Raw genomic sequence first — 25,589 nt, forward strand, 5'->3', positions numbered from 1 at the left:
TCATTTGATGTTAAGGGTTTCCCAAAAAATCTACAAATCCTATGAGTCTAAAAAAAAAAAAGTAAAGGATTTTCCAGTTTATAAACCAAATGTGGTTGTGGTAAGTTCATCTCTTTCTAGGCATATTACACAGGAAGAGATATATGATATAAAGGAAAAAAGCCAAAAATTGAAACTTTAAAGAGGAGAAGCAAGCTTTTTCACACTACATGTATTTAACCCAACATGCTCACTGACCTAAAAGACCAGTAAGGTCAACAGCTTAGTAAGACCTAAAAGGAGGATTAGCCATTTATATAGGCACTAAGAATTTCCATGGTTCTTCTGATACCATTCAACATTTATAAAGTATATTAATCCTTATACTTTGGGTATGACACAGCCACTTGCTGTCAAGGGTTAAGGAAGAGTGTGATGGGCCTGAGCACCATAAGTAGATGGCCCAGCCTTTTCTCCTAATTCCAGTGCTGGACCAAACCATATTTCTGTCTCACTGAAATTTGTTTCTCTGAGAGCTGTACCTTGATGGGGTGTAAAAAGGCTTGTGAGCACCACGGACACAGCAAGGGATACCAACAGCAATCAAAGGGGAAAGCACATGTGCAAAGCACCCAAATGATTCTGTGGACTCAGCTAGAGGAAGGTGACAATAAATTATGACTGACATTCTTTCTAATTAATTTTAAAAAAAGGATAAGTTACAAAAGTAACATGGAAACCTCCTTACCAAGGACACTAAAGGACCAGACTGTTGTTCAAACCCAGAAACAAAGTGGCTTTCCAGAACACTAAACCCACAACAGACACACTGTGGGTGAAATGAATTAACATAATCTTTTAAATCCTTGGAATACATTAAAGACATCTAGCAGCTAACAAAAAGGAAATTGAAAATGAAAAACGAAAATAAGAGCTGTAACACAAGGAGACAGGCATTTATTGCTCAAATGGAACAATAATGTGATGCCTTTCAACTCAGGAAGAAAAGCAGAAAATACATTTTCCACAATTAGCAGCAAATTGGCATTCATACAGCACAAAAAATATAACTTCCATACTAAGTTGTACAAGGAGGAGAATAAAGCTCATTCTTCTCACATCCAAGACTAACAAAATTCCCCAGACTTGCATCTGCTTGACAGTAGGAAAATTTCAGCACAAACTGGGCTGAACATTTACTAAGAAAAACAACTGGGAAAAAAAGAGCCATGGCAAAACAAGGCTTGGTTCTTAATTCAGAAGAGTGACATTAGATCTTCTCACTGAGGAAACAACACTGCTTCACAAACGAAATCACCCCAAAAGAAATCAGACTCTTTCCATGAAATGTGTGTGCATGGAGAGAAAGGTTCACACATCATTCAGCACGAACATGCTGATGGCATGCACACATGCCATCCTTGGATCTGACCCCACTTTTGGTGTAAATGGCAATTTTTCTGTGTTCCAGCTGCGTAGCCACCCACAAGAAGGGCCAGGAAGCCCTTTGATCCTTTCTAGGGATGGCCGAGTTTGGGCTGGGGGGGAATTAAAGGAGAAAAGCTTCCATCACTTTGAGGCGGTTTCTAAGTTACAGCCTAGCACATGAAAGAAAAGGTGGCATCCAGCATAGCAAGAGATAACCACCATGAACCAACAAATTCAGAATGAACACCAGCAATATCATCTATGGACACACTTCGGAAAGAAAAGAATACAGGGAAGGAGTTGGTCTGTCAATCTACACATCTCAGCACTGATCTAAAAAATCAGTTTTTGCCAAAAAATAATGGCATGTGTTACTAAGGTGGCAGAGAAAACACAAGAATTCATCACGAAAAATTTCCTTACAGCATGATTATACTGTGTATGTAGCCTGGACTGCAATCCTGCTGAGTCTGCCAGCCCACCTCTGTGGGCAGGAGCAGCCCACTCTGAGGGCAGATCCCCGTGAGGGAGATGTAGAGCAAATCCACCGTGGCTGTTTACAGAGAAGGTGACAAAGTATCTGATAAATACTGTTAGCATTCTGCTACAAATTCACAGTCTGTGTGTTAGGATGCTGCCTGAGGCTCTCCAACACAGGCTGCTGGCTGAATCCAAACAGCCAGAGACGACTCAGCACAGGAAAGGCCAGAGGCAGGCAACAAGCCTGGCTGGGTAGGTCAGCAATGGGAGAAAACAGCTGACTCAGGAATTATATTGCATTACTCCAACTGAACCTAAAATCTGAGCTGCGATGCAAATACAATGTAAATATACCCTTTAAGACACCAAATTGTAGAATCATAGTCAGAGAATCATAGGATGGTTTGAGTTGCAAGGGGCCTTAAAGACCATCCAGTTCCACTCCCTGCCATGGGTGGGGGCACCTTCCACCAGCCCAGGTTGCTCCAAGCCCCGTCCAACCTGGCCTTGGACACTTCCAGGGATCCAGGGGCAGCCACAGCTTCTCTGGGCAACCTGTGCCAGGGCCTCCCCACCCTCACAGGGAAGAATTTTTTCCCACTATCCCATCTAACCCTGCCCTCTGGCAGTGGGAAGCCATTCCCCCTTGTCCTATCCCTCCAGGCCACTGTGAAAAGTCTCTCTTCATCTTTCTTGTAGACTCCCTTCAGGTATGTGCATATTAGTTATACTTGAACATTGCAAAAGTTGGAAATCTACTAGAAATAGGTGCAAAACTGAAAGTTATCATTGATTCCAAGACCTACAACAATCTTGTATCCGTAAGCTTGCGCAGGAATATAAATAAAAAAATATTGGCATGTATGTTAAACCCACATCAAAATGTTTCTTAAAAAAAAAATTAAAATAATCTAGCTATGATAGGACAGATACTTTATGAAAATAACTGCATGGATTAAATTTTGAATCTTAATAATATTCCAAAGTTACAAAAATGTTTAAAAACAAGTTGCACAGAAATTTTCAATGCAGTTCACATATTTTCCCTCCACATGCAGGTATTAAAAGACATAGGAAATCATGTGGGTTTGAAATTACCTGCTTCCTAAAGATCTCTCCTCTTAATTTCAAATAATTAGAGGTTGGCTAATCTTCAGAAACATGAAATGCATCCCACTACTTAGTCAGAGTAAAGATTGATAATGTAAAGTATTTCTATTCCTTTAGTCATTTTTCTCAGAACAAAGGGATTTCACCTGATAATAAGTGGTATCAAAAAATGTATGGGAAGATCTACAGTGTAATACAAGATACACAAGAGGCTGAAGTGGCTGTAAGCAATAAAATGGAGATTCTACCCAGGGAAGTGGCAAAATAGACAACTTGTGGTGGGCTTCTTCACATCTAATATTAGATTAACTTAGTTTGGGGGTCTGCATCTGAATCAGTCTTTTGGATCAACTGTATAGTCAGTGGATACAGGTGTTTTGGGGTTTTTTTGTTTGTTTTACTTTTTTTTTGTTTGTTTTTTTTTGTTTGTTTGTTTGTTTGGGGTTTTTTTTTGAGAAAAACCCACAAACAAAAAAAACCCATGTCAACCTTGTAATGTGACTCATACTCTACAGTCTGGAATTTTTGCATGAAGGAACTTCAGAATGTGGGAGCAGATCACTACTATTTAAAGTCAATTATAAACTGTACCTTTAAGTAGTATTAACACGAAACCAGAAAAGACTGGTATTTATACTGCAATCACTCCACGTTCTACTTAAGTCAGAATTTATTCTCAGTAACTGTCTGCACTAAAACAAAACCTTCCAAAAAGGTTTGTTACACAAATTTCTTTCCCTACAGTCACTGACTAAGGCATATACGTACAATGTAATAGGCCTTTTATCAACTATATGTTCAGTTATAGGTTAATTATGAAGTAACTTAAAACTGAATCCTTTGAATTTGTTTGCATACACGACACTTTCCTTTTTTGCTCAGCAAAGATTTATGATCTATTGCAAGAAAAAGCATTATTATAGCAATTGGGAATCCTCCATGGATTAAAATCTCTGGAAGTCCCTGTAATCCCTTTGCGAGCTAAACAAATTTTCATTGTGTGTGGCATTAGTATTTTGACTCTTAGGCAGGAAAATAAACTCTTAATCTCCCCATGCCCCAGGGATCCATCATATATCCTGATACTCAGAATGGGCTCAATCTGTCTAAGCATTTTAAGACATATCAGGGAATAAGGTAATCTGATCCTGAACCTGGACTTCTCTTCATAGCTATTTGCAATCTGCACTGGCAGAATAAAACCACATACATCCTCTACCAAAAACCACACAGGAACAGTGCTCTTGCATGTCCCCAGATACAATTACACGGAATTTTTGTAGGGTTCCCCTTGTGAGTCCCCTTGCAAGACACATTTCCCATTCTCTGCTCCTACCGTGCAATTATTCTTCAGGTCAGTTTTTCCACTGTATTTGCTAGAGGCAGAGTCTGCTAACAGAATCCTTGGTTTGGTTCAGTAATTGCAAGCATCTTTTAAAATTTATTAGATGTTGTATGCTGTATCACAATACTTCACATACAGAGACAGTGACAATTTTATTAACACTAACCAGTATCCACGCTTATTCCTGGGACAACTTACTCCCTGGGGCAATGGGGGGTTTCTTTTCCCAAAGGTGTTATCTGCAGAGAAGACTTAGAATTTCAGGTAAATTTAAATGGTCAACCCAAATTCAGATATAGGCAATGACAAGTAACTGGGCTGATGAAGCCAGTACTTAATCCCTGATGTAGAAGCGTAACAGCACAACCCAACAGGAGCAAAATGCAATCCAGCTTTGTGGAAGCCTGCCTATGGACAGAGCAGCCAGTGACTTAGTGATTCCCTGGTTTTCTGCACCTCCTACACTGTAGGAAGGAGCTTTTCATATGCACCCTCCCTCTTCAGACCGCTGGACCTTTCAGCTGAAGGCATGATCACATCACAAACCCCCTGGGAAAGGGTGTGAAGTGGAAAGATTAACCTGGTTGTCACAAATTACTGTTACATAGATGAAGAATGAAAGCAGGGGAAAATTGGCTTCTAGCTGGAAATGTTGATTACAGCCTCACACCTAATAATCATCCTTGTTATTGGAAAACTATCAAAATAAGCAGCTTTTGTAGCATTTCTGAATCAGGTCGTTTCCAAGTGTTACTCTGTCTGACACTACAGGAAAAAAAACATTGCTCTTCTGACAATTTCATTTTTTTCCACAGTCTTTTAAGCATCTAAAGAAGATGCAAACAAAATGACATTTAACTACATTCTAGGAAGGAGAAACTTTTGTTCTCTGCTGGCCACACGTTGGCACCAGTAAAACTGAGCCACGAAGTCAGCACAGCATTGGTTGTGTGTCCGTTCAGTGGCACTTTGTTGCATCCTGGTTGAACACTACAAAAAGTGTTGCAGTGAAATAGCTTCAAAAAGACACATCTTGGCCCCAGCCTCAGCGTCTGATGTACATGATGGTTTTTCCTGGCTCTCAGCTGAAGCTATGCAAATGTATCTGAGGATAGAATTTAACAGCAGCAGCAGATCAAAACTACTTTGAGAAGCTTCCTAGTAAGTGATACAAAAGGGAGAGTAAAATAAACCAAACAACATCGGCTGGATATCTTTCTTTATGTGGAAAAGCATAAATGCAGAGCAATCCCCAAGCCAACAGGTACCCACGTTGAGAAGGAGTCTCAAGGACTGCAAAGTTCATCGAATAATAAGTGCCTAAGTGAAAAAATAGGAAATGCCAGAGCGCATTAAGCAATTTTCAGGGGTAAAAAGGAAAAGAAGAAACTGAATAAAAACAGCTTCACATAGATATAAAGCAATTGTATTAGGGAGATAAATGAATAGAATATTCAGTGGCTACAAACAAACCACAGACCGCCCCAGAAAAGCACTTATTCTTTTCACCTGAAAGAATCCCTCCTGCAGACACCTTCAATGAAACACCTGCAACTAAGAGAAAGGACCTGAAACACCTTGTGTCCCCCTCACCAGAGTTTTTGCACATTCCTTCCCCACAGGCCAGGCTGACTGACCCAAGCAGAACTGTCTCAAAAGATGTAATAAGCCATCGTCTCTCACCCTCCTTCTTAAGTTATGCGTAAATGTAAGAAAATGGTTTTATAAAATGCAGGAAATGCATCAAAACAAACGACTGAGGCGTCCACTACACAAAATGAGAAAGTACAGCTAAATAATTAATTTAGCAATTAACAGAAATAGTCAATATGGGCTCAAGTCATGCCAATAACTTTTGCTCTTATTCCAGTGAGACACTGTGCTACACACTTAAAAAATCCTAAGGGCCATTTACATTTTGCCTTGTCACTAATCAATCCCATTTAACTTAAAATAGGGTTTAGACAATGCTGTCATTTGACTGTGACAGAGGTCAGCCACCTGAACAGAATCGATTAACAATCTGAAGAAATACAAAAGCTGCAAATGTTCTCCAGTCATCACCACCAACTGTGCAGCAAGATGTAAAACAGACCCATCAGCAGCAACACCCCAGTAGTAACAAGAGCTTAATGAAAATGCAAACTCTGCACTAGGTATTGCAATGAATAATCCAGAACTACAAAGTATGACAAATACAGTGTGTAAGAAATGTGTTCAACATCTGCTTCAATTCTCTGCTGTGATGATGTGAAACTTTTGTTATTAAGTAGAACTAATAACTTATACAATAGTTATATCACACTAGGATTCCAGGAAAATTTTCATTATAAATGGAAAGGGCCCCAAAACATAATAACTGAATAGCAATTAAAGTTATTTGATTAACTTGTTCTTAATTTACAACTGCAATTCATCTCAGAAGCTTAGGGATGTAACACATGTGATCTTGGAAGTTTTATTCCCGGAGAAAGTTGTTAGTTAGGCTGTTACATCCCTGTGTGGTTTCGATGCTAAATTTCTCGACAGGAGCTTTCCATCTCCCTAGTAACTGTGCTACAGCCCCCTGCTCCATGGACACATTGCTCCCTCTCTTCCATCTTTTGCCTCTGCTCCTAGTCTACTCTCCCTTTTCTCTCTGACGTCCCATGTTTTGTCTCTCAAAGAGTTTTCAAGTAGCAGACTGAGTAGCAGGCCAGGACAAAGCCACCACGACTTCCTAGGATTAGGGGTAAGTCAGAGGGTACCCAAGAATCAGCCAGAAAACACCACAGTTCAGCCACGTGTCACAGCCAGGAGGGGAGGCCAGGCTGGACCACGGCACCAAGCAGAGTAATCAAGAGAAACGGGACAGAACTTCACAGCAGTGAAATGATACACCAACATCTGGCTTATTCAGTGCTTGGACTGGGGTGAAATTCGTTCTTCTTCACTTTCAATTTTGGTGCATTCACAGTCATCAGAGCACAATGTAAGGAACTTAAATCCCAGAGTTGAGTGCAGTAGAACAGACACATCTCATCTTTCCAGGCCAACAGCCAAATGTATTTTTCATGTAAATCTCACATGTTTATCAAAAATATAAGTCCAGAAATCATATATCAACAGTTATTCTCTTTTTCCTGTGTTTCCTCTGTGTATAGGAATTCTCATGAGCAACAAGTTCTTTTGCCATCATCCCTTTCCTGTGTGGCACAAACAACAAACTTCCCCCAACTTCTGCAAGGGATCAGCTTTTAATGCTATCAGATCTACATAACACTCATAATGGAGTCATATTTGGACTCCATTTCCCTCCCAAAATACACTTTCTGGGTGCCAAGATGGCCAACCCACAGCTACAGGTACTTCCTGTATTCATACTGCCATATCAAAAGGAGGTTGGAACTTGATGCTGGCCATAGATCAGGGCTTCCCAAATTTTTGGTGAGAACACTGTGAACTGTTTTCCATGACTGCTTTTCATGAAAACCACTCACTATCATTATCAAGTTTTTAATGAAAATAACAAGAAATTGTTTTCTCCTGAGAAGCAGCTTTGAATTGCTTTGTACAGCTTCAGTGACTGCTCTTTGGGAATGATTGGCTTTAATGGTTAAAATAATATAGCAAGGGTGTTCCATATGGGTGTCAAAATTTAGGCAATCAAGTAATCAGCCTGATTTTTCAAAAGGCTATGTACCGACAGCTCATTTTGAAGTTATTTCCGAAAAATGTGGCAATTTCAGGTCAGAGCAATGAAAAAAATGTCAGTTTACTCCCATGGAAACAGAATAGGTCTTTATTTAGGTACCTGCATTTAGACACCTGTGACTGAACATTGTTATCGTAAAAAAAGTACCTAAAGCTCTATTAAATTTATTTTCCAGAGTTTTTCTTTTTTAACAGGCATTTTAAAGAGCATGCAGTCATTTTCAGGTGTATTAACTACCCAATTAGCAGTACTCAACAGTGGACTTCATAATTTGAATTTACTTAAAAGGGCAGTTTACCTCATCTTTACAGACGAAGTATATGTATTTTTCAGTTTGCCTGTATCAAAGTGACCTTCCAGCTCCCTCATGTATTTACTTGCACGAGTCCTACTGCACCAGCCTAATATCAAGCAAGGAGCACAACTGCCTCTTAACCATTTAAAAGCCACAAGATTATAGCAGTGCATGTAACCTGTAATCACCGTGGCCTGCACACAGGATCCTCTCAACTGCACAGGACCTTGGCAAGAGATTATTCAGGGAGCACTTGAGACAGCCTGATAAATTGTCTGCACAACCCCACTTCCATCTAATTTCATCTGCTGCCTTTCTAAATGGATTATCAACGGTTCGATACTGTCCAAATATACTGAGGGATTTTGTTGAAAGAATGAGGGCTGCAGTACAGTAGAGTTCAAGAAAATAACTAACGTTCAATTAAACAAAAGTGCCTAAGACAGAGGACATAAGATATGCACAGCACTTGAATGCCTTCACAGCTTCCCCTGCCAGTGCACCAGGTTTTCTCTGACACTGCAGTACTCCAAGATCAAAACTGTGCCTACATATCCTACTCATAAGACAGAAACTAGCCCTCTTAGTTTCAGAATCTTGCCAGGACATGTTATGACACAGAACTGTCTAAAACAATATAATCTAGCAATAAAATACTACCCATTAATTTCCTTCCAGAGACAGAATATGTACTAAGATTTGACTGGAGGAACAAATCTTAAGAGCTGTTTAAGATAAAGTAGTTAAAAGTCTTTAGGTATCTCAGCAAAGCTTCTCAGTCTCATTAATCTGTAGAAAATATAAATTTAAAGATAAGCTTCCTTTACTAATTGCTGGAACTGTGTGTGTTCCATCTGCTGTGAATCAGTGGGAGCTTTGCCAGCCACAGCTACCTGTGAGACAGAGCAGCCTGGCTCCACAGACAGGTGTCTTATCCCCACGGCCTGAACCTCCAGTCAAAAAGCACAACATCTCCTTGGGGGCCCAGGTAACTCTGCTTCACTTGCCAGCTTTACACCAGACCCAGCAGGGTGTACCCAGCTGGCTCTAATCCTTCAACTACTCCCTCATGACAGTGAGATAAGGCTCCCTAAGGCTGTGTGTTTTCCCAGACTCCTCCCGAGAAAAAAGCAGGAAGGTGGACTGGGGACATCGGGGAAGATGGAAACATTCATCTTGCTTCAGCTTCTTACCTAGCACAGATCTCTGGTGAGGAGGGAGGACAGGGAGGCCACTGGGAATTATCTGCCTTCTTTAATTCCTCTTCTGAAAGGTTCTGCCTGAGCTGCTTCTAAAGAGTTACTTCTAGGATGAGGGAGAAAGGAAAAAGGTACTGATGCAAAGGATACAGGCATGGCCTGGAAACCCACCAGTGCAACATCCACTGGGTGATCTTAAGCTGGGAGGTGGGTTATCTGGAGACTAAGGCTCCTTTAGAGAAGGTAGGGCTCTGCCAGAGGAATCCCTAACACAAGCCTGTCCCCAACCCTCCTAGGACATACCATGAAACACTAATATGAGGGAATTTTCAAGTAGTTCAGCAGAAACAGACTTTCTTTTGTGGTTTGTTCAATACCTACTAAGGGGCCAGCCAGGCTACTATCTTCTTCAGCAGCAGAACCAGTCAAATTAATATTGGAAGCAATGTATTCCTCAGAGGAAGCACTTGGCTCACAGTATTTTGCTATTTGAAATATATATATATATATATATATATATGCTTCACTGAGTTTTTAATGAACATATTTGGGCCAACTCTTGAGAAATGATGAGTATTTTTGCCCAACAACTTCAATTAAAATTCAGCCCATGTGGCTGGTTAACGGATGTGCTATCCATTTCTGCTCCTTGATGATCAACAGAAAGAGTTCCTGAAGAAACCTATCAGTCAGGCAAACAGGTTTAGAAAATGGTAGTACCTTTTTTTGGTTCCATTCCAGACACTAGATGCTCAGAATTTATTGTTTGGAGGTTTTCCTTCAGCTCAGATGCTAACACAGAACAAGCAGGTATTTGTTGGTTGTTACCATAGCAATAGCAGGCAGGGAATGTTCTGACAGCACAGTGCTTGGCATAATGTCACCTCTTTAGCTTGCTAACAAATGTCTGATTAAACATTCATGTTCCCACAGACACCCAATCCATATGGATAGCTGACTTCATAAACACTTGACCCAAATCCTGGTTCGTTATGTGGGTGAGGTAGGAGTGAGGTGATGGGGAAAGAACCTGTCACAGCACAGCTTTGCTGCTACAAGGCATGGTTCTTATTTGGAAACTAAATGAACAGCAGGCGTGAGATCCAGCTCCTCTCTCTGCACATACTACTCGAGTGAAATGTGTCTTACAGTCTTTATGATATGCACAGACACAAAAGAGTGCTGAAATCACCATGGATCACAAGCAAAAATATCTTTTGGAAAGAGTCATAAATATTTCTTTGACTTTAGATGGGGTCTCAGTCCCTCACTGGTCTCCTGCTGGAGCCTGCCAGAACAGGTGCCGCTTCTCCACTTTGAACATCTCTGATAAAGGGATCCTCCTCCTCCTCCTCCTCCTTCACTGCCTCTCAGGCTGGAATGAGGATGCTGTGTATGTACTTCCAAGGAACACACATTTGTGTGTCAGAAGCTGGGGCCTCAGCCGGGGCACAGAGAGAATGCATGGCTCTGTGAGAAAGGATTAGGGGCAGCAGCACTGAGAGAGCACAAAACATGTTCTGTAGATACTGGCATTGGTGCCTCATGACTTCAGGGAATGTTGTTGTTGTTGTTGCTGCTGAGTTGTTTTGTTCCTTTGCTTTACTTCTAGAATTTCATGTTAGTGATGTATTACCCTCTGTTAGGAGGGACTGCACAGGCTCCCTGGAGAGACAGCTAAAGGCTGAGGTGAGACCTTGGTGAAGTCACTGAACACACTCTTGGTGTGCAAAAAGTGTTCTCTGCCCCCTTCCACAGTAACAAACAACACACTTCTTGCCACCTTTTTTCCCACCTTAACGCAGAAGAAGTTTAAGCCACACAAAAGAATAAAGGAACATGTTTAAGGAAAATTTATCCTATGTTCATGCACAGTATCCAGGAACAACTTACAGAAGTGAAAGAACCATAGGAGATTTCAGCTCATTTCATCACATCTTCTGTCTCGCTTTAAAGATCCCTTCTGTCCTTCCCTCCTAGAAGCCATGCTAGCAAGTGTTGGCTGGTGACACTACAATGATATATAGGGCTACTAAATCACAAACATGGCACCTCTACTCACTAACACTGTGGGGGTGTTTGGGTCTGTGTGTTATATCAGCAGAGTGTCAGAACTGCTGATGAATTCGTGTGAAACACCAGCTGACAGGACTTTCCTGACTGGTGTTGGGCTCTCACAGCCTCAGCAGCAGGAGGAACATCTTCTACAAACGTGGTTCATGTGAATATTCCTACTATAATTAGCATCCCAAATTAGAGGCCGGTTTTTTCTGTTGTTTTAAAAACATCATTTGTTGCAGTCAGCTTCCATGAATGTCAGTGGTCATTCACAGCCCCTGTGAAGCTTTAGAGCAGCCTTCATCTCACTGTCAATGGGACACAGTTGTCTTGGGTCTGCGCCAGACTAGACCCAGCATTCAGGCAAACTGAGTCATTCCAGTGCCTCCAGCCCAACCACAGCTCACAGGAATTCATGTGCATCATCACATTAGCCATAAAACAACTCACAGCAGCAAAACCTATTGAAAAACCTGTGTGGCAGTCCTACACCTAGATGAATTGTAGAGTATAACTTTAAAATATATGTTGCTTTTCCCTTCAAATTGAATTATTCTGTTGTGGATGGAGGTGGCTTTGAAATGTTTAATCAAGCAAATGTCTGCTGTTATCTGTTACAAGCCTAAACTTCCCTTCTCCTCTCCAGATTGTTTTCATAAATAAACCAACAGAAGGACTTCATCTGCTTATATATGAAAGCATGTAACTCTGTCACTTCTTTTGGAAGAGGTTATAATTGAATTCATTTAGTACCAATTTTTTGAAGAACACAAAATACTTTACAATCCCTCATCAATTAAAATTTCCATATCTTAAATAAAAATATGAAGCCAAGCCACCAGGAGCTACACAAGTCACAAAATTAATAAGAACAGCAGCTTTTAGCCATCTGAGGATAGCATAACACTTAGGGACATTTCAAAAGCTGAAATTCAGACACTTCAGTAACTCTAACAGAACATTAACTCACACAGACTTATGCTTACATTTCAGTTCTACACATATTAAAAAAATCTGTATTTTTCTGTTACGTGTGTTCCTGTCTCAACATTACTTTAAAGATAGGAAAACACCGAAAAAAGTGGTTGACTCTAAGCCCACTCCTTATATATATATATATATATATATGTCCTGCCTATAATTATCCCTGACACTTACATGTCCCGTTTTTCAAAACTGTCATTTTTGACTGGCCCTGCAGAAGGTTTTCATACCTATGAGATTACTGTGCTGACCCTTCCTTCCCCTGGAACAATTTCATCCCTGAAGGTCAGAGACTTCATTTGCAGAATTTGTAATGAAAAGACATTTGAAGAATCAACATTTCTTGGAGCTCCAGACATGCTGCTCTCCAGACCTCTTGCTGACAGCAAGTATTAAAATCCTGAGCTTTCTCTATCATGTCAGGCAATTGAGAGGCAAGGCAGGCTCAAAAAACCAGAGCAAGTAGGCAGAAGCAGTTCTGAAAGCATTAGAAATCCCAGAAAACTCTCAGGAGACTCTGACTATCAATCAAAAAAAACCAAAAACAAAACCAATCAACCAACAAACAAAAACAAACAAACAAACAAACAAACAAAAACAAACCACAAAGTTTTCAGGCAGGTCTCAGGCTCGATAACACAAACATGTGAAAAATGCTAACAGTCTGCTAACCCTTCATCTGTCAACAAACATGGGGGACAGAGCCAGGAGGGGGAAATAGGCTGAATTTCATGAGACATAGTAATTTGGTGAGTGAAATACTACTTAAATTGTGATGAATACCTGTGCCTGCTTCTGCCCTCTTCCTTTTCTGTATTTAGTCACCAGTCAGAGTGTGAATGCTTATGCTTGTTTTTCTCTTGAGGCATCTTGAGAATGATCCCAGCACTTGTCTCGTTCGTCTGCTCAAGACGCCCACCTCTGTAATCCCTGCTTATAGAAATAACTGGGCATTTCTACCTAGACACATATTAAAATTTCACTTCTTACAAGCAAGCTACAGTTTGTCCAAGCACTTGCACTACAAGAGTAGAGAACAAGATACAAAACAAAGACTCAACACAAGCCAGACCAACAGGAACACAAATATCCCAAGAACACAAAGATGACGAACACCAGCTGACAGGTGAAAGCATTTGACAGGCTGGGAGAGCTGGGGCTGTTCAGCCTGGAGAGAGAGCCCTTTCCAAGGCCTAAAGGGGCTGGAGAGGGACTTGGGACAAGGGCCTGGAGGGACAGGACAAGAAGAAATGGCTTCAAATTGGCAGAGGGCAGGGTTAGATGGGATGTTGGGAAAAAATTCTTTTCTGTGAGGGTGGGGAGGCCCTGGCACGGGTTGCTCAGAGAAGCTGTGGCTGCCCCATCCCTGGAATTGTCCAAGAGCAGGTTGGACAGGTCTTGGAGCAACTTGGGCTAGTGGGAGGTGTCCCTGCCTATGGCAGGGGGTGGAATGATATGATCTTTAAGGTCCCTTCCAACCCAAACCATTCTATGACTGATATCCTGCCACAGTACAGTCAATTGAGAAACTCAAGACAGCCCTTGCAGCAGGATTGCAGTGGCAGGACACTCTGCCCGCCAAGAAACCAATGGGGGAAGAAAAAAGACATCATCAGTGTGGGAACATCATCAGTGTACAATCTTACAGTGCTTTTAGGCTAGTCTAATAGCTAGCTGCTGAAAAAGAACAGGCTAATAAAGGGGTGTTCCCACCACTGTTTCCTTCCCAGCAGCTCCAAAGATACCCTCCTGCAGATGCAGCCACTGCAGGTTTTCCCAGAGATTAGCTTCTGTCAGCCAATCCAACAAAAAAGTAACCATGCCCAATATTACTTTGGTCAACTTTCCTAAGTCAGATAAGTGCCAGTGCAAGGAAAAAATACTGGGACACATGTCTAGGAGGAGTTCTGGGTTGCCTGTTCAGTGGCAACTGCAGTGGTTCCTGTACCCAAAGGAAGCAATGCATATAAGACCCTGTTGCACTGTGAGATACAGTCTTTCCCAACTGGAGTTACCTTTTCCAGTGTTTTTATCTTCCCTGTCGTTTCACAGAAAACAGCTTATTCCTACCAGTTCAGACCAATTCCACTGAAGAGATCCCAATAATCCTACGTATGACCAGCAACTTCATACTATCTTCATTCACAGCAAGGAGAAAACAAGTCTGAAACACAAAAGCCAGTTGCTCAGTTCCACTAGATGTATGACAATTCTCACCCAAAAATTTCAAAATATATCAGGTTCTTCTCTGTCTCAACATTCCAAGAAAGGTCATTATTAAGTCCTCTCTCACACACCCAGCTCACAGTGAACACATACAGTGATACCCCTGTGATCTGAAGGGAACACAGAAACCCCTCATCCTTGCACATACCTTTACCTCCCGGGTTTTATTTACAGCTTTGATTGCAAATATCTCAGGGACCACCTACTAGGTCCTCTTTCTGAAAGTCATTCCTCTAGAATGTGGAACAGAATGCAAACTATTTCAGAAATGGGAGGGGGTGTGCCCGGGGCGGGAGGGGGGGGATGGTGAGTGTGTGTGCACATCCTGAGCAAGATGGGCAAAGGCGTTCACAGCTTCTCCCAAAGCCACCCAAAAAAACCCCTGATGCTCATATACCTTAAAGTAAACTTCTGACATAAAATACAAAGGCTCAGACTCTCCAGCCAGTACTGGGTTGGCACCGTCTGAAATGCAGTAGCTGTTCTGTTTGCTTGGATAAATATTTAATTTCTATCTCCTCTATCAGTCATTGTAGGAGGCATTTGTGATTGAATGAAGCAATAAAACAAACTCATACTAGTAATTTTGTTTCTGTGTTTACAAGCAAGATCAAGGACCACCTGAATTAATAGTATAGGGTTACACAGAGAGACGAGTCTGCAATTCTTGCCTTCCTAAACAGGGGACATCAGCATCACAACTCAACCTTTCTTCCCACTGTGTACCCCAAACTGGGCCTCCAGCTTCCTAGTCTATGTCTTCTCCTATTCCCTTAAGACATGGCTCTACCTCCCCAGCCTGGGATCCCATCCCTGTATCCTCAGAGATTTCTGTCTCCTGAGTCCCTGCTCCTTCACCTCTAATTCAAGGCCTGAACAGGTAACTGCTAACGCTCACCATGGAAGACACTGGTTGGCAGCAGTACAGAGACATCACCTTCACAGAGAGGTGTCTAAAATGGGAACAGAGCTGCAAATCTGGAAAACTGCGGCTTAGTTATGTTTACTCAGTAACTGGAACCTAAACCTATGAAAATGCAACATGAGCATTGACAGAACTCCAAGTACAATTCACCTCCACTGCCAAAGAGGACTTCTGGACAGATCCGTAACATAAATTCATAGTTATTATTACTAATGCATATAAATTGCCTTTTAGACTGTCAAAGTGGCTCAGTAAAAACAAATTGAACATTAGCATATTTCTTACAATTAGATTCTCATCACATTGCTAATCATAGTAATCCCAGTGATTACTCTTGGTTGCATTCTTTTATTGAAAGAGAGACAGGACAAAAGAGATTTTCTGTTAGAACTGGGGAAGCCATACAAAATGCATAATTAAGTATTTCACAACTGCTCGGTATAAACAAGAGTAAAAACAAAATGATGAGTTACTTGGAAGCGTTGTCAAAATATGACAGTATTTTAATTAAACTACTGTGTGAAGAGAGAGTTGAAGGAAACATTGGTACAAGATATTAGGACTAAGAGAAATAGAAGTTAATACATAAGTTTTGCAGTAAATCTTTGACTATAACATTATATAAAGTTTTAAAGTAATTCACCAATCTCATAAATATGTACCTGCAAAAACTAGTCTAATATTCTCAAGTAATGTTTTCTTCCATGGAGACATTCAATTTGGTCATTTCCCGTCACTTCACGAGAAATCCATCCTTGGGCTTCGCAAAATGAGATCTCATGCTGTGCCTCAGCCTCGTGGCACGTGACACATGGAAACAGGCTGCACACAACATGGAATGAACTCATCAGTCTCCGTGCACAGGTGCCAACAGCCAGCACCTGCACACCAAACCCACAGACACGCTGCTGCAGTGCTGTGTGAGACCAGCACTGCTGGATTTGTGCCATTCAAATCACTCCAGTGCCTGCAGATTGCCACAGCACGCCTGACTGAGCAAGAACAAAACCAGATGGCAGAAATAAAGCCAGACAACAAAAAATATTGGAAGCATAACACACATTGTGTATAAATCGGTAGTTCAAAGTTGGGGGAAAATGCATTCTGTGAATCACTACAGAGGTAAAAGTGTGAATTTGAGCTGACGTAACTTAATGGAGTGCTGTTGGCCTTCCACATTTGGAAGAGCTTAGGTACAGTTTGATATGTTTTAAAAAGAAAATGCACCTTCCTACCTATGTGATTCACCACCAGCACACAGCAGATGCCAGAAAAAACTGCACTGCGAGTCTGAAGTGCCAGGTCCACTGTCGTGGGGTACCTGTGGGAGGCCTTGGTCCTGTGGGGGAAGAAAGACACGTGACACACACACACTAGGATGAAGAGACACACACCAGGATGAAGAGCCAGAGAGATGTCTGCCTGCTCAGCGCAGCAGGCAGCTTTTCATTCAGTTCTCCCACTTCTGCTTTCCCACACACACAACACAAACATATTCCCACAAAAACACCGAGGAATGCCGCACCTGCACTTCAGCCAAACAGATTCAACCCTGTCCTCCTTATAACTCAAGGCTGTGTCCATGGGAACTATCTAATTAGCTCCACTGCTCCCATGGAAAACGGCCCAACACTTTGTAACATTCCAAACCCCTCAAACTTCAGTTGTGGGGCTGTGACTTCACCCCACAGTCCACCAGAGGCAGGGCTGTTTGGTGTTCAGCACTACCCACAGCTCTGGCAGCAGTGCTGGCTGCTCACTCACTCATGTTTGGTGAACCTCCCCACTGGTGTAACATGACCACTTACACTGGTCTTAAAAATGTCAAATGCCCGTAAATGATGACTTATTCTCCAATCACACGAGCAAAAAGGGTTAAGATAGGGGCTACATAACTGGTGAGTCAAGTTGATTCATTTGTCCAACTTTATTGAGGGACAAAGTCAACGTTTTTCAATCTTCCACCTAAAGTTACCTCTGCTTCCTACAGCCTGTTCCAGGACAAGCAATGCCACCTAAGCTGCCTTAATAGACGAAAGGCATTTCAAACAGGGCCCTACTTCTGTTCTCAGTTTTGCCAAAGGCTTAGATGCTGGAATGTAGAATATATTAATAAAACCTATGGATGGCTCCAAGCTGGGACAGACTGTAAACACTTTGGAGTACAAGAACAGAATTCAAAATCACAGATCAGGGAAGTGGTCTGAAATGAAAGAGACTAAATTCAACGTGACACAAAACAAAGCAACCAAAACCTCCAACCTCTCTTCAGAGAATAACCCATTTGGGGGAGGAAAACCAATGCCCAAATGTACTAAGAACCAGATTGTGGATCTCAAAATGTGATTACAACACTAACCACAGGAATGCAACACAATGTTGATAAAGACAATGCTCGGGCTGTGATGCACTAACAGAAAGGCTGGGTTCCCTTTCCCTTGTTCTACTAGGGCCTCAAGAAGCCACTTGAGAGCACCACACTGACATAAAATTATAAATCAACCACCAGAGGGGGTAGAACTAGATAATTTTTAAGGTCCTTTCCAACTCAAACCATTCCAGGATTCTATGATAAACACAAAAACCTAAGATACAGTTTCTCAGCCACCAGTTCACAGACACCTGGCATCAACATACATGTTTAAGGAGTAATCAAGATAGTCATGTCTTCAAGCAATAAATTCACTACAATGGAACACACTTCCGTAACAAGAAAATGGCTGATGTTTAAAAACAGAACACCTGGAAACCCATGGGATAGCTCATTTCTTGGGCTGCTACTTCTTTTTATTAACAAAAAAAGAGCATATCTAAATTTAGAGACAGAAACTCAGAGACTTTTGGGCCAGTGAACACTCCTGATTCTTAAGACACCCAGGAGATTTTTCCTTTCTACAGCTATTAAACAACTGTGCATGAGGATTGTGTTAAGCAAGAAGGGACCTTTGTACAGTTTTAGTATAAGAGGGGATTAAAGTCCATGTTTCTGCTCTGAATAACACAAGGCTTAAATATTTAGAACAAGTTGCTTCTCAAGCCATTTCTAGTCTCCACTTTTATCCCACTACTTTGGTATTTTTAGAAAACATAAGTCTCAGAAAGAAAAATCTTGTTTGTCTTCTGTGCCAGTGTAGACACAGGAACTTTAATATCCTACTTTCTAGAGGGAACTGGCTGAGAGAGACAGATGGCCCATTCTGCCAGAGTTGCAAACAAAAGCTCAACTCTTCTACCTGAGGAATTTTCAGCATCTGAAAGTTAAAACATTCAAGCTACAAGACTTTTGAAAAATGAAAGTGAACTAGGAATTTTTTATAATATTAAACTTCAGTTAATGTGAACATAGCATTTATGAACATATAATAAAACGGAAGAATGAGGGTCAAGCTCAAGAAAAAACTTGTCTGACTGAAAAATAGGTAAACAGATACAGTTTATATCGAGGGGGAAGGATGATAGCAAGGTGATTGGACCTCTCTGTGTGTAATCATAGAATCATAGAATGATTTGGGTTGGAAGGGACCTTAAAGATCATCTCATTCCACCCCCTGCCACAGGCAGGGACACCTTCCACTAGCCCAGGTTGCTCCAAGCCCCATCCAACCTGGCCTTGGACACTTCCAGGGATCCAGGGGCAGCCACAGCTTCTCTGGGCAACCTGTGCCAGGGTCTCACCAGCCTCACAGGGAAGAATGTCTTCCATATATCCCATCTAACCCTGCCCTCTCTCAGTTTGAAGCCATTCCCCCTCGTCCTGCCACTCCAGGCCCTTGGAAACAGTTCATCTCCAGACTTCTTGTTGACTCCTTCCAGGCCCCCCACAATTTGGTCACCCCAGAGCTTCTCCTCTCCAGGTTGAACAATCCCAACTCTCCCAGCCTTTCCTCCCAGCAGAGTTGCTCCAGCCCTCGGATCCTCTTGGGGCCTCCTCTGGACTGGCTCCAGCAGCTCCATGTCCTTGCTGGGCTGTTCCCAGGGCTGGAGGCAGCTCTGCAGGGGGGTCTCCCCTGAGGGGCAGAGGGGCAGAATCCCCCCCTGCCCTGCTGCCCACGCTGGGGGATCAGCCTAGAACACAGTTGGCTTTCTATACTGTTTTCAATCTGTAGCCAGAAAATATTTCTTTTCAGCACTTTAACACTTTTTATGTCTTATAGCAGTGTTAGTTCTGAGTTTCTTACTCCACTGCCTCTCCTCTGTATTGTACTTTCTCTCCTCCATGTCCAAAGTGCCAGAATTTTTCTTTCAAGTGCTTCCTCTAAAACTGTGTGGGGTTGTTTTGGAAACCCTGAGGATTCAGAGGGGACAGAATGAGAAAAATGCCTCGATTACACCATACAAGCAGAAAATCACTGCCATTCTTATGATAAGTGGGAGAGAACCAGTCCACAGTGCCAGCATCAAAGGACACCTAACCAGCCATGCAGGGTTTCCATGTTTCCTCTGTCTCACTCCCCACTTCTGAGAGGCAAAACCAGCTTTTCTTGCTGCTGATTGATCTGGTGTCACCAATTCAAGTGGGTATTTCACCACTGCAAAGGGAGTGTAAATGCAATATGAAATCAGAACAGCCAATGTTTAACTTGACACTTTGTGCTCGTGTAAGTGGCCAACTTGAAAGGAATAAACCAAAGGAAAATGCAGTCCTCCTTCTTACAGTCTCCCAACTTCTCCTGTTATCCAAAAGGCAAAGAAGGTAATCTATCAGTGGTTTTAAAATTACACAAGGTTTGGCAGCCTGTAATTTGCAGTGACTTTCACCTCTCCCAACAACACAGTCTCTTTTCTGTGAGAGGATGCTCCACAATTCCCTTTGTTTCCAAGCAGGGAAGGCAGACTTGGCACTATAACATCTGCTTACTGGGCATTCCCAATACCAACATTCCTTCAGAGAGGAGTCTCCTGGGGCCACTCACGTGATTTCTTGGCTTTGCCTTTTCCACTATTCTGCCTGCAAGATGACAACTATCAAGGATTTTTCTTCATTGTGATTTAGATCCCTTAACTGCCAACAGCAAATTTAATAGATTTTTCGGTTTAATAGGTTTTTGGTTTTATGTGTGATACAGCTCCATCTACAGTGAAATTCAGCCTAGACACAACTAAAAATCAGTGAAGAGGATGATATGTCTGAGCAGAAGGCTGCTCTCACAAAACAGAACATATCAACTGTCGCAGTACTGTCACATAAAATAGCAGTAAGCATCTGGATCTGTTTAACTTTGGACTATTTATTAAATACATTAAGACACACAGATAAAGATTCTGTTTTATGAGTGGGATTTGCATTTTGCTAACAAAACCAGCATTTCAGACCTGTACTGAAACAAAAGAAAAAATCAAATCCACAACCTCAGCAATAATATTTGTGCTGAAGTTCTTTCAGCACACCAATCCTGGGAAAAGGGCCTTCTAATGATAGCTTAGCTGAACTAAAACTTTCCTTTCAAAAGACTAAATCATACAGGTGATAAATTGGTAATGAAAGAAAAAAAATCACAGAAGGAAAATTATAGATGGTGTAGTATAGCGGAACTACAAACAAAAGATTTTCCTTCTTCATAATTTTCCTTCTCATTTTAACGAGATAATAGTAAGCATATGAAACATATGAATTAAGGTAAATGGAGAGTAGGGACCAACAATTAAAATATAAAATCAGAAATTTTGCTAAAAGATCCTATTATCTTATATAACTTTCTTATTAGTTCCTAATGTCAAATATCTGGAAAATAGATTTCAACATGACAATTATAGTGATAGCATTGTAATATTGTACAATAATAAGTAAGAACATACAATCTGATTCCCTGCTTCCTAAAATGACTATTAAAGGTGCAATCCAGTGCAAAATAGTTATATAATAGTTCTATAGTAAAATAATAAATGAAAATAACTACTCAGCGCACACAGCAATAAAAGCACAGACCCGTAAAATGACTTGATATTTTTAACAAACCAAACCAGATTGATCAAGAGGGCTAAAGCCAAACTGGTTTGTCATTTATGGCTCTGGCACAGAAGGAAGAATTGAAACACAGGAATTTTCTTTCCACTCACATTCACCTTTGTCAAAGGGTTAGAGAATTTGATCATTCCCCTGGAAAGCAGCTCTTGGAGCTTGACTGCTGCATGGCACAATCTCCCTGGTTACACCTCGTACTGAATATTACCCCATGCCCATTTGCCCTACCCAGCTCAGCACTTCTCTCTCTCACCTCCAAACGCATCCACAGCCACTTGGAAGAGAGAAGGAGGATCCCTCACCCAGCCCCCCTGCACTCTGATCTCCCACTCAAGGCACACAGCCCCTACTCTCATCTTGCTTGGATTCATGTCATGCAGATGCGGGGGCAGGGGGAGACAGACAGAGTAAGAGTCCCCAGAATGTTGTAGTTTGAAAACTGCAGCCAAAAAACCCCTTCTGTTACAAGTTTATGATGCCCTCTCAGAAAAGTTCCCGTGCCCTTTGTACGTGCCTTTGCTTTTTAGCATATGCTTAAAGCCACTCCACGAAGTAATATAAAACCCTGCAAATCTTTACATTTTATAATAGTTCTGGAAAATGCAATTTGATATTTATAATTACACATACCAGACCTAGCAAGAATAATGGCAGATCCCCTTTCACTTACGTTAATAGAACTGGTGATATAATCATGTCATTAAGCAAGTCTAGCTTCAGCATTACTGTACTCAGATGGAAAGGGAATTATACTGTCATGACCTGTAAAAACATTACACAGCTCTAGGCTTGTTTAAACTTTACTGAATGTATTTGTACTAATCTACAGCAGAGACCTGGATGATCCCTGAGTATCCTTTGATTACCAAAAAAAAAAAAAAAAAGTCATGAAAAAGCAGGGGGGAGTAAATCCTTTCTGATTTTTAATACTTTACATTAAACAACAGGGATTCTCTGAGAATAGCTGGAGAGCTGGAAGATAAAAGGTGAGTCATTGGTAGAGATCTTTTCCTGGGACTTTCAGACATGTCAGAGGTTGTGTTGCATCACACTTCCATGTGACTCTGGGACTACTGCTATCTCTGTGTCCCTGTTACAGCCCTAACATGAAACCACCTCTCCCTTACAGACTTGAGAGAAAAATGGTAAGGACAAATATACTGAAGATTCTAAAATCCACATACACACCACTAACTGAAGATATTAGTTCTACACAAGGTGCCTGGGTGTGGTTTGCATGGGTGAGCTGATCTTAGGTCACAGCACCTCTAAGTTACGGGCACTCCCAAGGGTGTAGGACTACAGCAACTTGTTCTAGGAGCATAAATCAGGATGAAGTGGCTTAGACGATGACAAATCAACCAGCTACCAGACACCTGCTGCCAAAAACCAGAGAATACAACCTTGTCTCAACGTGCACAGCAACACAGATGAATTAAATGCGTGCCCTCAAACTGTGTCCCATTACCTACCACAGGTATTTCATCTCTCTGAAGAATGTTTGTAGGTTACAGATAATACAGCTGTTCACACCAACACAAACATTTGAGAGCAAAAGGGTCCGATCTGCTATACATTTGCAACACTCTCCAAGTATAATTTAGCTTTTCTTGGCTTGTGGAATTGCGTGCATTTTTAATTTTAGGGAAAAAAAAGGAAAAAAAATAAACATAGTTCTCTAGACTACAGAAAAAAAAAAGACCTGTAGAAAAAGGAACCAGAGGCAACAAAATCTTCTGAGGTTTGTGTAGCTTCAGTCTGGACCAGATAACTTCCTTTGCTTTCAAAATTCAAATTACTTTGAAAAAGGTTAATTGTGATTCTTTCCAAACTCTCTGGGGTTTTGCTGTTGACGTCAACTGCAAGCTCCCAAGTCCTCCTCCACAAGCAATTACAAATTGCAATAATGTCTGCTCAGTCTTAGATCAGACATTATCTATATTTTCATCTTTTTAATTGAACTCTCCAATAATATCAGTTTCGTTTCTAGTTTGAATACTGTGTTCCTTACATCTGGACTACAACACAGTTTCAGAGCTGCCCCCCCCCAGTCAGTTGAAAACTATTAAAAGATAAGAAAAACTAACTTGAGAAAGAAAAATAAACCAATTCCCAATATTTTTTTAAGCTATTACATTTTAATGAAGAAGCAAATGCTGTTTGCACACTTTTCAATCGTTCTCCCACATTCACGCAAGAATTTTCAGAAGACTTTTGTTTCTGCTATACTTTCATTTGGAGATTTCCTTAGGTTTCTCTGCACCTAAAACCACGAGCTGCCGAGGAATTAGCTTGAGTGCCTTCATAGGGAAGTTCTTGTGCAAGAATAAACCGTGAACCTCTGGACAGCCTATCATCATCACCAATTTAATCTGGCTTAAGTCACTGGTAAGTCTGTCACAGGTCTCCCCAGATCCAGAGCTGTAGCTGTAAACCACTTTTAACCTTCCAGCAAAAGATATGTACACACCCATTAGGAGATTAATGCATATATTTTTTCCTCTGTACTTATGACATGAATTTAAAATGATTTAACACAGAATGTACTTTGCAATTCATTTTCTTCTTTTTCTGTGCCTTTTAAAATCCTCTGACTGTACTTATTGAAAATATCTCTTTTTAAGCTACCCCTTTGAGAAATATTCATTTCCCAAGTGTGTCTTGTGCAGGACTTTCACTGACCTTGTGATTTAGAAAATCACTTTATTTCTGTATCAAAAAAAAGCAGACTTCTTTCAAAAGATATTATCTTATGACAATGTCAGAATATCTTGAATTCCATAAAGGAATGAATAAGGAAGCCTATATAATTTATTTTAATAGGAAGCTTGAGAGAGGCTGAAATATTAATTTGTATTAAATAGAAAATATAAAACCAGCTATACACTAGAATGAACATCTTGGGAAGAAAGGCAGCAGTCTGCCTTTCAACTTTCTCTCATTCTCCCTTCTGACATTCTAAGTTCCTGGCAGATGTCGTCTTTATGAAGTCTCCAGGCCTTTTCACAACACTTACGTGGACAGAGCCTTTCCCAAATCTTCGTTTGTGAAGCCCAGCCATGATGATGAGTCCTGTACCAGCAGCCCTGTGACAAAATCGTCCCCACAGGGCCACTCTAAGCTCACTTCTAGGTCCACTGGAAGCACTTGGAATAGCTCAAGGGCGAAGCCAAAAAATTGGCCAAAGGCAGTTAAATTAGCCAGCTTTGTGATCCAGCCTTCACACTCGGGCTATGGCTCCATAAAACCACAGACAGAGAGCTTTAGGGCTCCCCGTACTTCAGCAGCACTGAAGGAGTAAGCTGGAATAAGCTGACACTGCTGACCCTGAAAAATAATTCTTCTGGACCTCAGCACCCAGGATGCACACGGGAACAACCTTAACTTGCAGATGTGTTACCTGGCAGCCTGCAAGGCAGAAGCATTGTCAGCCCAGGAACTTCTGACATAATTTCTCCCAGCAGAATAGTTCACTCGGGACACAGTGACCTCTTGGAAGATGGATTTTTGTCTCTGCAGCCGCTGCCCACACAGCCTTACTGCTCCAGGGGGCCCCTGGAGGATTCCACTCCACAGAACTTAGAGGAAGATCACGACTCAGCTCACAGTAAATCTCAACAGACAGAAGTTCATGTGATTTGTTAAAGTTCCTAGCATTCAGTTTTCAGGTTCTGTATCTTCCTACATTTTGCTTTTTAATTAAAATGTATTTGTGAACTTCAAAAAAAAAATCTAGCTTCTAGACATACTTTTGGAGTATTCAGATCACTGTAGTATTTTCTTTCAGCTGTAAACTCTTTGTTTCCTAGAAATAACAGTTGACAGGCCTAAACAGGATGCAGGCAGCAGTCACATCCCAGAGCAAACAGACACAGGGGCTGTTTTGGGGAATCAAGAAGCACCA

General features: G+C 41.3%; 1 long non-coding RNA gene across 1 annotated transcript; it reads right to left on the reverse strand.

Annotated features, from left to right (window-relative positions):
• Nucleotides 1-14,952: 14,952 nt before the first annotated feature.
• LOC108502745 lies at nucleotides 14,953-25,291 on the reverse strand. The gene is made up of 5 exons (XR_001876583.1): nucleotides 25,086-25,291; nucleotides 16,959-17,062; nucleotides 16,386-16,545; nucleotides 15,697-15,825; nucleotides 14,953-15,031 (listed from the first exon to the last, which is right to left on the reverse strand). It is a non-coding gene; the product is annotated as an uncharacterized LOC108502745 (long non-coding RNA).
• Between the last annotated feature and the right edge of the window lie 298 nt (nucleotides 25,292-25,589).

Source organism: Lepidothrix coronata, unplaced genomic scaffold, assembly GCF_001604755.1.
Source record: "Lepidothrix coronata isolate B3197 unplaced genomic scaffold, Lepidothrix_coronata-1.0 Scaffold124, whole genome shotgun sequence".
NCBI classification, from domain to species: Eukaryota; Metazoa; Chordata; class Aves; order Passeriformes; family Pipridae; genus Lepidothrix; species Lepidothrix coronata.